Below are 13,577 nucleotides of genomic sequence, written 5' to 3'. Positions count from 1 at the left end.
CGAGAAAGTCCCCTCAGGCATCTGGACGTTGGAGTCCGTGAGCAGCAAACTCTTCAGGAAGCAGACAATTCCAGAACCCTGAGGGATCGCAGCAGTGAATTACCATAGCAGACACTCTTTAAGTTTCCTTTTTTCAGCCTGCAAGGAACAAAAAAAGTTGTTTAATCCCTGTCCTCCTCTCTCTGCCCTGGCGTTCTTAGCCCCCTCACCTACCTCCCCCATTGCGATACCAGGAAAGCACAGAACCCCTAGTGAAACCGGAGTTTCAGAGCTGTTATGAGTACCGTTTCAGTATAAGTATATCCCACATATTGCATGAGACATACTCATACTAGAAAAATTATTCATTGTTTATCTGAAATTGAGGTTTAACTTAAGTTTATCTTTATTTTTATTTGCTGGAACAGGCAACCCTACCCCTAGGCCATAGTCTAATTTTGAGAAATCACAGGAATAAAAGACCCTTCAGGAAAACAACCATTTGCCTGAGACACAGAAGAAGGGGAAGAAAAACCCTCCTTTGCTGTTGAGGAATCCCTGTGCCTTGGGGTTTTAAGGCTTAGACATCGGAAGAGGGAGAAGTAGGATCTAATACGGCCCCTCCGAACAGCTGCTCATGTTTAGATTAGCGTTAATATTATCTAATTCAAGGAAAAAGAGCCAGAACTGTTGTTTACAATAACCATAAGGTAGTTGTGGTCCAGCAGACGCATTTCGGGCTGCTTTGATTAATTCCTCTTTTATTAGGAGCAGAAGTCCTTAGGGCCGCTTCCCACTTTAGAGTTTAGAAACAACCAGCTCTTGCTCTCCGGTGCTCCTGAGCCCTAACCACGCGGCATCCGTATCCCGGCCTCGGACATTGCACCTTGATGAACTCAAGTTTGAAAAACTCAGGAGACCCAGTGTAGACATCTCCTGTGACACCTCCACATCTCCTATGCTGAAGGCTTGCCTTTCTTTGGTCTTTTCTGGGGGCTTCGCAGCACCGACAGGGTTTCCTGGAAGACAGGTAAACTCGTTTCGGAGAAATACTGTTGTTGTTCTGTGTAATAATGACACTTTTATCTGCTTGCATACGTAAGGACATAACGAATCTTTCTGTTACTCTGCACCAAAGACTGAGTTGTTTGTGAGACTGTTGTGCTGAAAAGACTGAACGGTGTCACCTGGGCCATCCTCTGTATCTGGAGACGGACCATTCGAGTCCTACCAGCAGAAGTCGATTTTCTTTAAACCTTGCTTAAATCAAAAAATCCAATTGTACTCAGGTTGTTGAAGCCACAGTAAAGTATTTTATGGTTAGTGGTGTAGGGAAACGGGTTCAAATGCAGGCTTTGCCACATACCAGCTGTGTGGCCTTGGGCAATCCAGTTAACCACGCTGTGCTTCAGTTTCCTCGACAGTAAAATAGGGTCTGGTGAGGATGAAGTGAGCTAACGTAGGTAAAGTTCTTAGAACAGTGCCCGGCACAAAGACAAGATCCACAAGGGTTAGTGATGATTGGTATTTTACACTACTGAGGGGCGTGTAAACAATCTCGATATTTCCAGAAGACAGTACAGCAACGTGCATCAGGAACCTTAAAGCTGTGCTTGCCATCTGACACGATGATTCCAGTGTTGAGAAGAACTGGAGATGCAGGCACACACATAGACACAAAAACACACTGCGGTGTGATTTATCGCAGCCAGATACCCGGAGCAGCCCAACACCAGGTCCAACACCAGGGAACTTGTTAGACAAACAGAAGTATATCAATTTGATAGACTATTTGCACAGTCACTAAATATCATGTTTTGAAAGAATACTTATTTAATGTCACGGGAAATGATTATGATTAACTAGAAAAAGGAGAAAGCATAATAAAACATAATTTTCTTTTATTACATAACCTACAATGACAGACTGTGGTTATAGCTGCAAGGCGGGGACTATTGGCCATGTGCTTGTCTTTTTAGACAGTTAGATTAATGGTCAGTGGGAGAATCCTCGAAAAAGGACATATGTATATTCAGTCTAACGGAGCAGATGGGAGAAGCGCAGATGCCTACACAGATCATACTAACATGCTCATGCATCCAAGGGAGGTTACAAGTAAAGGTACAGAGAGACAGCATGATGTGCTGAAAGTGACTCTGAGACTCTGGCCCGGCTCATGGGAAAATGTGCTGTGATCAATTAGTGATGTCTGCCGTGGACTCAGGAGAGTATGCTGGCAGCATGTGCAACATATATTTGCCATCCTTGACACCAGTGATAAAGGTGGCCAATGAATGGTGGCAAGGAATGGTGGATTTATCCAAGAAAAATTTCAAGGAAGTTTCCAGAGTCTTAATGAAACTGGACTAGAAACTTTAACTTGCAAATATATAAGGTGTCACACCAAAAAACGGGCAGCAGCCAGCAAAGCATTCATTGGATAAGGAAGAAACACCAGAGAGCCAAGTAGGTCAGACTTGAGATAGAAAGCGGAGGATTAGACCACATAATTCACTCCCTTTGTTGGAGGTCATGAAAAGCCAGGGCCTGGGGGGATCATGGTCGGGCCGAAGGAGGATGCTGACACCAAGAGTCAAAACAAGGATTACCAAGCACTGGGAGCATTTCATCTCCCAACTCCCTCATCTGGTAGGAACTGTGGTTCCTCTTTCACCCAGGAGGAAACTGAAGCGCAACGATTCCAGGATCACACAGCTAGAATTTGCAGAGCTCTCTTTAATCGTAGGTCTGTCGGATGCCAAGGACTGGAGGTCTGTGCAGCCCCCAGCACAATTCTCTCTGATGGTGCGGTGAAACCTGCTACCGTGGGTTATGGGCGGATTTTGCCATAAGGTAAAACCCAAGGAAGAAATCAGAGATCCAAAGATTCCCGGCTTGACTCTTTCTCCAATTTGCTCTCACGTTGTGTTTCCTTATCAGTCTTATCTGATCTGGCCAAATCAATTAATAATCAATAATTTTCAAATAGCCAAACACTGAGCTAAATAGTCATCTCCCTGGATCTTCACAACCCTCCTAGGTGGTAGGTACTATCACTGTGCCCATTTTGCAGGTGAGGAAAATGAGGCTTATGAGAGTCTTTTGTGAAATGCCAAGGGTGCATTGATGGTAAAGGGCACCCTGTGAGGCTCTTGTCTTCCAGCAGGGGAGGTGAAGTGTGTGCGGAGAATGTCAGAGCGAGAGAGAGCCTTCTGTGCCCACAGGTGCTAACCAAGCCCAGGATAGACCTGAGAGCTGGCCCAGGTCCAGGTTTTCTCACTGTGGATGCAGGAGCAGGGTCGCCAGAGACCAAATCCAATTGGGTCAACACAGCCTCTGGAGAGCAAGCGCTCTTGCTTTTGCGCCGTGTCAGCCAGGGTTTCATATGCCTCGAGGACTAAGAAGTTCTGCAGAGAGGCCAAGTGCAGAAATCTGTGCCTGAGATTTTCTACTTTTACAAGAAGAATGACCATGTGGGGCACTCAGCCAAGGTCAACCTGGAATTGGAAGGCTGAGCCCAGGCTCAGAGGAGCCAGAGCCAAGGTGGAAAGCTCCAGGCGCTGGGAGGGCAGGCACGGGGCGGCCGGAGTAAAAGGCCAAGTGTGGGAATGTTATTGAAAAGAACGTGCTGGGGAGAGCCCAGCCCTCACACCTCGGGGATTTGGGAACTGGCCGTCTGCAGTCGAGAGCCTTGCCAGATGAGTTCAGCCATTTCCACTTCATAAAGTTCTTGGGACAAAAATGAATGGCAAACCCAGTCATGACTGTGATTTCTGAAAGGAGATTATTGAAAAGGTGGTTCTGCTTTTTCAGATTTCTATTCTGGTGGTCAGGAGGAGGGCAGAAGGGAGAAAAATTCCTGGACGCTTGCGAACATCCCCGCTGCCTTCCAGAAACCACTATGCCCTAGTGGCAGGACAGAGGGCACTATATCTTCTAAGATTTCTCAGGAGAAGGAGAGGACTAAAGTCTGAGCCCAAATGAACCCAAAGCCTGGATCTGCTTGCCAGAAGAGAGTGGAAGAATGACACGGAGAGTAACGGGGTCGAGTCATACGTTTATGTCCTCACACACTGACCCCGAAATAACATGACCCCAGATTGCCCTCTGGGTGACAGCACTTCAAGGCGTACATTAGCCAGGCAGCTCGAGGAAGAGACACACTGATTACATATCGAATTTGCTGTCACTATCCTCATGACATCACACATGTCACTGTGGTTTTCCGGATGTCTCTTGTCTCTGAATCCTCGAATCTATTTTCCCCGATGAGTCACTTTGAATTTTTTCTTGGCATTAGTTCCATTTTCTTACTTCCTGTTGGCATCACTTCTTAGAACTTTACTGGTATTTTTGGTGTCCCCAAATTCCCAAATGAACAGGAGCTTTTTCTAGACTAGAGAGTCTTCTGGCCTTTCTCCTGATCACTCAAAATGATATCAAACCTCACCAAACTGTTTGGCGTTGCTGCTTCTGGATATATATAGCCCAGCTTTTCCCCCTTGATCTTTTCCACTGGGTTCAGGGCTGGGATAAAGTGAAGTCATCACAATTGCTCTTTCAAGCTCAAGGAATCTGATAAATGAAGTTGTGTGGGGTCCTGGCAGGCAATGGGCTTGAGCAAAGTACAGTGACCATGTGTGGACCAGTCTCCTTATCCCTTTATTCTAGGCACATATTCAAGTTCAAATTGCTTTGTTAAACTTTCGTGTGTGTGTCTCCTTTTTTACATTTCAGCTTTATACAATTATTCCCAAATTTTCCGAGCTGACAGTGAGGGAGAGTAATTTGAAAGGACTGCTCAACTTAAGTCTTTTGAAGATTTGCACCATAGCTGCATTTTTCTAATTTCCTGGCATCTACTCTGTTCTCCTGGACTTTTCAAAAACAAATGAAAGTGGATGAATAAATATAATAACTGATTCCATCAATAGTCTTGGACCATCCGTTGGACTTTCTGTTTTTAGACATTTTAGATTTTAAAAATCTTTTAGCATCTATCTACATTTCCAAAAGAAGGATACAGTGCGTGTTCTCAAAGATCTCATGATCTAATTAAGGACGAGCAAGAGGTACAGATGCACACGTTGTTTCTAAATGTAGACGATAATGTCTGGAGGAAAGAGGAAAGTGAGTTAATTAACAATCCTTACGTTTATAATTACAGAATTGATTTTGTCCACTTTATCAGCTTAGGAAACAAAATAAAGTCATATTTTTTAAATTTTTTCAAATAAAATGTCCTGTCTTGCTATATAGAGAGCAACTTTTTTTTTTTTCCTCCCTGATATCCTTTCCCCTCTGGTGATAAATACAAGAAGCGAAGGTCAGCTCTGATCCTGATAGCTCCCGTGTGATTTGGTTTAATCAGCAGAGGAGATGGTGGCTCTTGAACTGCTAAAGGCATCTCACTGCCTCACGGCCTCACTGGCCGCCCAGAGTTTGCTGCAGTGAGTGCCCAAGACGCACGTCGTCATCTCTGGTGGCACTGGAGCTGGGGTATTCTCCTTTGAAGTGGCAGTTCTTTCTGCCACTAACCCCCAAAAGCTTAGGGGGCTCAAGTGCTGCTTTTATAAGCCAAAACCTTTTTCCTTCTGCCAGGGAAAGCCAGATCTGCTCCTTGTTTTGCCTGGAATTGCACTGAATTAACAGGTTAATTTGGGGGGAATTGACATCTTTTCAGTACTGAAAACTCAATATTGAAAGAACCCATTGAAGAACATGAGAAGACTCTCAATTTATTCAGTGTTTCTAGTGTGGCCTTTAGTAAAGTATAATAATTTTCTTCATGAAGGGCTTACCTATTTACTGTTAGATTTGTTCCTATGTACTTCACAGTTTTTGCTGCTTCTGTGAATGGCATCTTTCTTGCTTTTACATTTCTAATTGAGCACCACTGTGCATCAGATCTCTTATATCTGACTACCTTGCTGGACTATTTTGTTAGTGTTAATGGTTTTTCACTTGAGCTTTTTGTATTTTCTAGATAGTGTTGTCTTCATTTCCAATCTTGATATATTTCTTTTTCTTATTTTATTGCAATGGCTAGGACTTTCCCCGTTGTGTTGCATACCAGCGGTGATGGCTGGTATCATTGTCTCACTTCTGCATTCAGGGGTCTGCTTTAGTATTTCACCAGTAAACACAGTGTTTGTTGTAGTTTTATGGTAGATACTCCCTATGGAGCTTAAAAAAGAGAGAGATTTTTATATGCCAAGTTTGTTAAGATTTCTTACCAGGAAAGATGTTGAATTTCATCAAATGCAAAATCTCATGAAGCACAAGGTTTCCATAACAATTAGCGATAATTCAGAATAAAGCTTATCTTACCTCAGCTTTTTTTCTTTTACAACCTTTGCAAATTGATCAATTTCATAGCAAAATATCTATAAATAAATGTCCTTCTTGGGAAGAGTGGACTATTTTTTATCATGATGGGACCCCATTTTGAGAGTTGCTAACAGGGCATGACGTATGACGTGAATCATTGCTCTAAATGAAATCCCTGATAACAGGAGAATATTTTTTAAATAATCAAAATTGTGAGTACTAAAATCCAAATCAGAAGTGTCATTTCATGCTCTGATGAAGAGAAGAAAACTTCAAATCCTACTTTTATAAATCTAACAATTTCCTCACATTCCGAATCTTAAAATCCTTCTTTGGGGCCAGCCCGCTGGCACAGCGGTTAAGTTCGCACGTTCCACTTCGGCAGCCTGGGGCTCGCCAGTTCAGATCCCAGGTCTAGATCTACGCACCACTTGTCAAGCCATGCTGTGGCAGGCCTCCCACATATAAAGTAGAGGAAGGTGGGCACAGATGTTAGCTCAGGGCCAGTCTTCCTCAGCAAAAAGAGGAGGATTGGCGGCAGATGTTAGCTCAGGGCTAATCTTCCTCAAAAAAAAAAAACAACCCTTCCTCCTTTTGCAGTATATCTGGTCTCCCTCACACTCCTAACTCCCCCGTCCCAGCCTCAAAAAAGGACCAGCTTGAGAGAAAGAGTACTTCTCCCTCATACCAGGAATCATACTTCACTGAAAACAAACAATTGGTAGAAATCCAAAACCAACAGGGATGGAACACTCAACAGCTTTGCCTTTCATGTGGAAAAGAGGGAAATAGGCTGTTATAGAATGAGAACCAATCTTAGCCGATGTCTGGAAATGTCAAAACGATTAACGTGAAATACTAAACTCATGTGAGTGCTCTAACGGTGTGACTCCTGAATTCTCCCTGTCCCATATTGCACACCAGGAGTAAGAAAACAGTCCTGGGTGTTTCACAATAGCACCCTCTTCACAGCTGACCTCATGTGCTTTCCAAAGTCCCTAATTCTGCCACTTTCAGCATCCCTGTCTCTGTGGATTTATGATGTGTTACCAATATTATTACTTTCCCTGCTTCCACCCCTTCCACCCCCAATATTTTAGGCATTGTAAGTAACACATTTCCACATAAGGGCGCTGAAAAGCCAAGAAGCAGAATATCTCAGCAAGAGGAGCTACAGGAGGCTCCCCTCACCTTCTAAGCTGGTGCCTGGGAGGCTCCTAGGCAACTGAGAAAGACGGAATGGAGGGAACAAGGGTATCCCAAGGGAGGAAAAGGATGCTTAAGGGAGGAGATTGGCCCCCATTTCCAAAAATGGTGACAGCTGGGCCAGCTCTGGGAGCAAGGGAACTCTTCCCACTTTGCAGGGGCACACTTGCTTCCATGAGCAGGAACCGAATGCCCATACCTCTGGGCCTGTGGGAAACTCGGTGGCTTGGAAAAGTTGTATTCGTACATGCCATCAGCATGAGAACCCGTACACTGGGGAAGCAGCCAGTCCTTCTAGTCCACTATCACTTTTGTGAGAAGTGAAACACTGACTGATTATGACGTGACTCTTCGTGACAAATCTCTCTGACTCTTCTGGGATAGAAGTACTGTTGTTATCCTTGCATCTCTCTGATTATCTAAGCATGGGGCTCTTTCACTCTCTTCAGATTAAATAAGTACTTGTTGACTGACTGATTATTCCTCCTTTACCGATAACACAAAGCAAAAGGAAGGCAAATAATGACTGCTGGGATAATCCTCTGCTCTCACCTGTTAGATACTTTCGGCCAAAAACCTTCCCCCTGCCTGCGCCAGGTTGCGGCCTTTCTAGTAGGTACTGTGGTGCTCCGCCCAGACTGCCGTCCACCTCCTTTAGGACCAAAGCTCTCAACCCCCCAGCTGCCAGGAGGGTTGGATGCTGACAGTTCACCACTGAGACGCTCCCCAGGACTTGCCCTTGGCTAAAGAGAGCTGCCTCACCCAAGGTTACAATGCCTCTTTGAAGCCAGCCCACATCCAATGCCTGGTCAATGGGCGGGTACAAAGGTCTGGCTCCCTTGCCTCCCTGGAGACAAGTGCGAGGGTCCAGCCCAGCTCCAGGGCTCCCCAGGGGATCCCCTGAGTTCTCTGGTGCAAGATACATTGCTATTCAACTTCTGTCTTTGCCCCATTCTGCTTCTCCCGCTCCCTCACAGGTATTGGTCCCACGAACGCTCTCCAGTGTTCACCTGCACACAAACCTCCATCTCAGAATCTGTGTCCCAGGGAACTAAACATAAGCCCCTTCCCCCCCCCCCCCCGTTGTTTGGTTTCTAATACATCTGCTTATTGCTTCTTCATATAAATAGATATCTCCATCTGTACATACATGTATATATTGTGTGTGTTTGTATCATAGGACTATTGATCCTTTTCACATTTAGTCTATATCCAGTCCAATCAGGGCCTGTTTCCAGTGACAAAAACCTGACCCGAGATGACTTAAGCAAAAGGGGTTCTACAGGCTCACAGAATGGGAAAGCTCAAGAAGTAGGCTGGCTCTAGCAAGAGCTTGATCCAGGGTTCAAACGATGTCACCATGCTATGGAGGACCTATGCTACGTCTCTCACTCTCTCTCTTAGCCCTGTCACTGACATGTTGGCTTCATTCTGAAAAAGCCTGTACCAGTTAGCTACTATCACAAGGATGCTGACAAACCAGCAACCACAAAATATCAGAGGCATCCAACGATGAGCGTTTCTTCCTCACACATCTGCCAGTCAGCTGATGTCAACTGGGCTTACTCATCCCCTTTGGGGGTCAGTTGAGTTAGATTCTGTGTGGCTCTGCTTCAGATGGGGGTCCAGCTAAGCTGAGTTCCTCAATGCAGGCTGGGGATTCGTCTTGAGGTTGGGCTGAGGGGGCGGCAGCTACCCTGGGAGATTCTTCTCACGGCCACAGCAGAAGCACAGAGAGCGAGCCCCACTGTACCAGCACATGCCAAGCCTCTGCTTGTGTTACATCTTCTAACATCTCACTGGCCAAAGCAAGTCACAGGGCCAAGCCCAAATTTCAGGGCTGCCCGCCATACGGCAAGTCACATGGCCAAGCCCGACATCAGTGCAGTGAAGCACACTCCCCTCGTGGAAGTGAGGGGACTGAAATTGAACTATAATCAAACCTACAACGGTCCTTCCCCCATCACAGTTCCAACATAGATACAACCTCTTCCATATTTACTTCTTCCCAACTTCGAGTCCCAGGAGAAGAATGCCTGCCTCAAGACCCAGCCCAGGTCTATTGTTTCTCACTGGCCCTCGTGCATCCTCACGCGTCCTTGCACCAGTTACTGTGACAAACAGGCTCACCTGCGTCGACCAGAGCTGGGAGGTGGATCACCTTGTTCAAACCGCATGGGTTAAATTCTACAGACAGGAACCAGGACACAGTTACAAAAATCACAGTCAAGGATCCCAGGCTGCAAGAAATGACATATGTCAATTGGAAGGACATCACTCCCCCCGCCCCCCAGCTCTCCCTGCGCTTGCTCTTGCTCTTAATGCTGGGGCTGGTTCTCATGGGCTTGCATCCACTACACTTCCTGTTCCTCTCTCCGGTTCTGCATGCGAGAGTCTTGTGTTAGCCTCTGCAGTGCTGGGCTCGGTCTCCCTCACGCTTGGCCCCCAGGCTGCCCTCTAGAAACGCTCTCAAAATTGCCCCTTCTCCTAGGTGTCATTCCGCAGAGGATCAGTCTCAGAACACCTCTATCCCCATGGGTGCCCACACTGGCTTCTGGCCCTTGGGATCAAAGACCTCGCTAGCATCCCTCTTCCCTTCTCTGGGTCATGTGGACATCCCCCCACCTCCAGCCCCAGCCAGGGGCTGCAACCTGCCAGGCTGCACACTGGCCAGCCTGAGGCCAAGTCCCTGGACCTGACAGCTCTAAGGCAGCTGCCCTGGGGCCTCTCTCAGGTTTGTTCTACAGGAGAGAGATTTATTTCCCTGAAGTTTCAGGGCAGGAAAAGACTCGCTTCCTGGAGGCATGCCAAGAGGAGGCAATCCACCCAGGAAACAAACAAGACCTTTTTCTCTCTCGTCTTTCCTGCTTCCCCAGGTCAAACCTCCCTGCCGCCCCTGAGTGAAAGGGAAGCTGTCAGGATCAAAGTCCCCCGCATCTGTGACGAACGGCTGCTGGCTGGACCCACACAGGAAGGCCTGTCGGCTCTTTAACTCCTTCTTACCCACTATGTGCTGGCTGCATTCATAAGACTTCTGGAGTCACGTTTCAGTAAATGAAACATCTTTTTATGAGCAGAGAGCCATGCCAACTGGAAAGTTTGAAAGAATGATTAAGGACTCAAAAGGCAACAAAATCTGCCTTGGAGTATTTCTTGATCTCCTCAATTGCTTCATAATGGATGATCTAATATATTTACCCCTGGAGAGTGAAAAGACTAAGAGGAGGCAGACGGGCTGTCTTATTCTCTCTCCACCTCTCTGTAGCTGGGAGACCTCAAATAAGCTATTTAGCCTTTCAGCACCTCAGTTTCCTCATCTGTAAAATGGAGATAGGAATGATAGGGATCTCACGGTATTGTTGGAAGGAATAAATATGATAATGCATATGATACACTTAACCCAATGTCTGGCATGTAGTGCAAGCATCGGTAAGTTTCATTGTGGTTATCATTATTATTTTTATCGTCCCAAAGGAGGAGAGGGGCGGTACCCAGGTTTGCTGAAAGCCAAGTGCCTTAAAAGTTACAAGATGTGCTCTGCATAATCAAAACTCACACAGCTGGGAGTCTCCAGGCCTTTAGGGTCTGTTAAATAAGCACGTGAGAGAATCTTTGCCACACCTCCTAAGACAACAAAATGTGATCATTGTCCAAAGAAAAATGGGTTACAGCCTAAGAGTACTGAGCAATCGTACGGGCAGAACTGGGAGCAAGAGGACATCATGGGGCAGTCCCAGACCTTTCATTCCCCAAATACCTTCTCAGGACCCTGGCTTTGTGACACAACAGTGAACAATAGGGATTTGCAAACTAATGGGAGGGACAAAGATATACATTGCTAACTATATGTCTGTGGTAAGTGCTTAAAAATATAAATAAAACAGTCTGGAAGAATGTTGCAACTCTGCACCTACTTAACTCCACATTTCCCTACAGACACTTTAAAGTCCTCATTGTGGAACCCATCTTAGGTTACTTCCAACTCACGGCAGAGGTAAGCTGTCAAGAAAGCACCCAGTGCTTTTCAGATTCTAGATTGTTCCATCAAATTAGACATAAGAATAGGCTGGGACTTTGGTAGTTTGGCCCTGGTAATTTTTAAGACGTTTCACTTCTTATCAAATAAATTTTATTAATTTACTTAAATGGGTTTACGGCCATGAAGACTTTCTGATACCCACCACCATCACCCAGCCTGGGTCTGGAACTGTTGTAAACCACAATACTGCGTATGAGGATGGCCACGATGCCTGAGTAAACCACAGAGAAAAATGTGGCACTTGTGGCTTATTTCCCTAGAGCCATGTTGAAGAGAAATAGGATAGTTTCAAGAAATAAACTGCTAAATTTATAGAGTGAAAAAAATATTAGTTTTAATTATAGTCTAGACTACCTATCTTGGAAATCATCTTGCCTAACACAGAGTAATTTGTGGAAACGTGGGGTGAGTATGACAGCAACAAATGAGGGGTAGCTTGTCCCAGAATGATATGGGAAACCCACTTGCTCTCCACTTGCTGAACAAGCCAAGTAGATAGAAAATTATCAAAGGGCAACATATTGAGACAAGATTCTTACCTAAATATCCAGTAGAAATTGCAATAATAGTACTTCCAGACTCTTTATTTATCCCTATGATATTTATATGAAAGGACGAACTTCTCTCATTACTGGATTTAAAACGCTGTCAACTGGAACAACACTCTTAGTAGGTTGTGAGGAACCACGGGACAACTGTACTTTAAGACCTTCCAATTCTCTTCTGTGCAAATGAGTTTTAAAATGTTAGAGAATAAAAGGAGTTGATCTACTTAAAGAATTCTGGCAGAAAGTCAGATTCAAAAAAATTTTGACGCTTCAGGTTTGAGCAAAACAGGCATTGCTGAAGAGAGACAAGGGCGTTGAGAAAGTGAAAGACATGCTAGTATGGTTACCGAGAGAAGTCTTTCCTCGCTAAAATGAAGGAGGAAGGAGAGGAGGAGGAAACAGAACAGGAAGAAGAAAAAGAGGAGGCAGAAGAGCACAGGAGGGGAAGAGGGGGCGAGGAAGAGGAAGAAAACAGAGAGGGCTTCAAATAGACTAATAATAAAGTCACAAAGCACTTTACTGGAACCCATTTTTTTCATCTTGCTGATTTAAAAGAGGAAAGGATGGGATGAAAGGCACTGTGACATTTCCCCCGTTGCTACTGAAGCCGTCTCCTACGAATGAGGGACCTGAGATTTAGAGAGAGAGCGGAGCACTGACTTACGATGCAAGGAGCATTGAACCGACATTGACTGAATGCTGCCGGCCAGCCAGTCAATGTGGCAGTGGCGAGAGCTGACGACTGGCCAGACCCAAGCGCTGCATGGCCTTTGGGGACCACAAGGGAAGGAAAGCTGTGGTCACAGCGGGCTCTGACTTCCGCAGGGCCTGAAGCAAGAGCACACACAAGGCGCTGATCCCTTAGGTACAAACACTTCAAAGTTTTCAGTCAAGCTCACAGGCTCTTAATAAAATATTTTTTCTCTTTAACAAATTTGTTGCTATTTGACAAATATTCCTTCATAACAACAAAATTAAACTAGATGTAAACATATGGTTTTTATATGACTGAAAGCAAAATAGCAAAAGATTCAATTTCATTATTATTGCTCAGGTCGGGGCCATCTGCTGATGGCCAGTGATGCTTAGATGAGTAACAAAACAAAAACCTACATAATTCAGAACTCATGTATTCATTTCACAAAATTAATGTCCTTGCCTTCAAGTAAAATTTGTGTTCAATTGACTGTAATTACATGAAGGATGAAAATACAAATCAAATTATATCCAACATGTACAAAATTTGCATATATCTTACCAAAATGTAAATTAAGCTAAATATAAAAAATAAAATAAATATTTTATTTATGAATTCATGTTATTTCCCACCTAAAATATTGAAAATTATCCCCTAAAATTTAAAACCAAAATACAAATTATATATGAATAAAATGAAAGGTTTAAATCATACTTATTCAAATAAAGCTGAATTTTTATTTAACTTTTTGAAAATCTTAATTAAATCTTATTCAACA

The 13,577-nt window shown here is 44.6% G+C and overlaps 1 long non-coding RNA gene across 2 annotated transcripts; it reads right to left on the bottom strand.

Annotated features, from left to right (window-relative positions):
• LOC103560350 (uncharacterized) lies at positions 1-12,898 on the bottom strand. 2 transcript variants are annotated; one of them, XR_011540114.1, is made up of 4 exons: positions 12,767-12,898; positions 11,072-11,139; positions 9,646-9,755; positions 1-138 (listed from the first exon to the last, which is right to left on the bottom strand). It is a non-coding gene; the product is annotated as an uncharacterized lncRNA (long non-coding RNA). The 2 variants fall into 2 exon arrangements; XR_011540115.1 differs by lacking the exons at positions 11,072-11,139; positions 12,767-12,898 and adding an exon at positions 10,519-10,640.
• Positions 12,899-13,577: the final 679 nt, after the last annotated feature.

This window comes from Equus przewalskii, chromosome 5 (assembly GCF_037783145.1).
Source record: "Equus przewalskii isolate Varuska chromosome 5, EquPr2, whole genome shotgun sequence".
NCBI classification, from domain to species: domain Eukaryota; kingdom Metazoa; phylum Chordata; class Mammalia; order Perissodactyla; family Equidae; genus Equus; species Equus przewalskii.
Note: the sequence above shows the minus strand (reverse complement) of the source record. Positions and strands in the feature narration are given on the sequence as shown.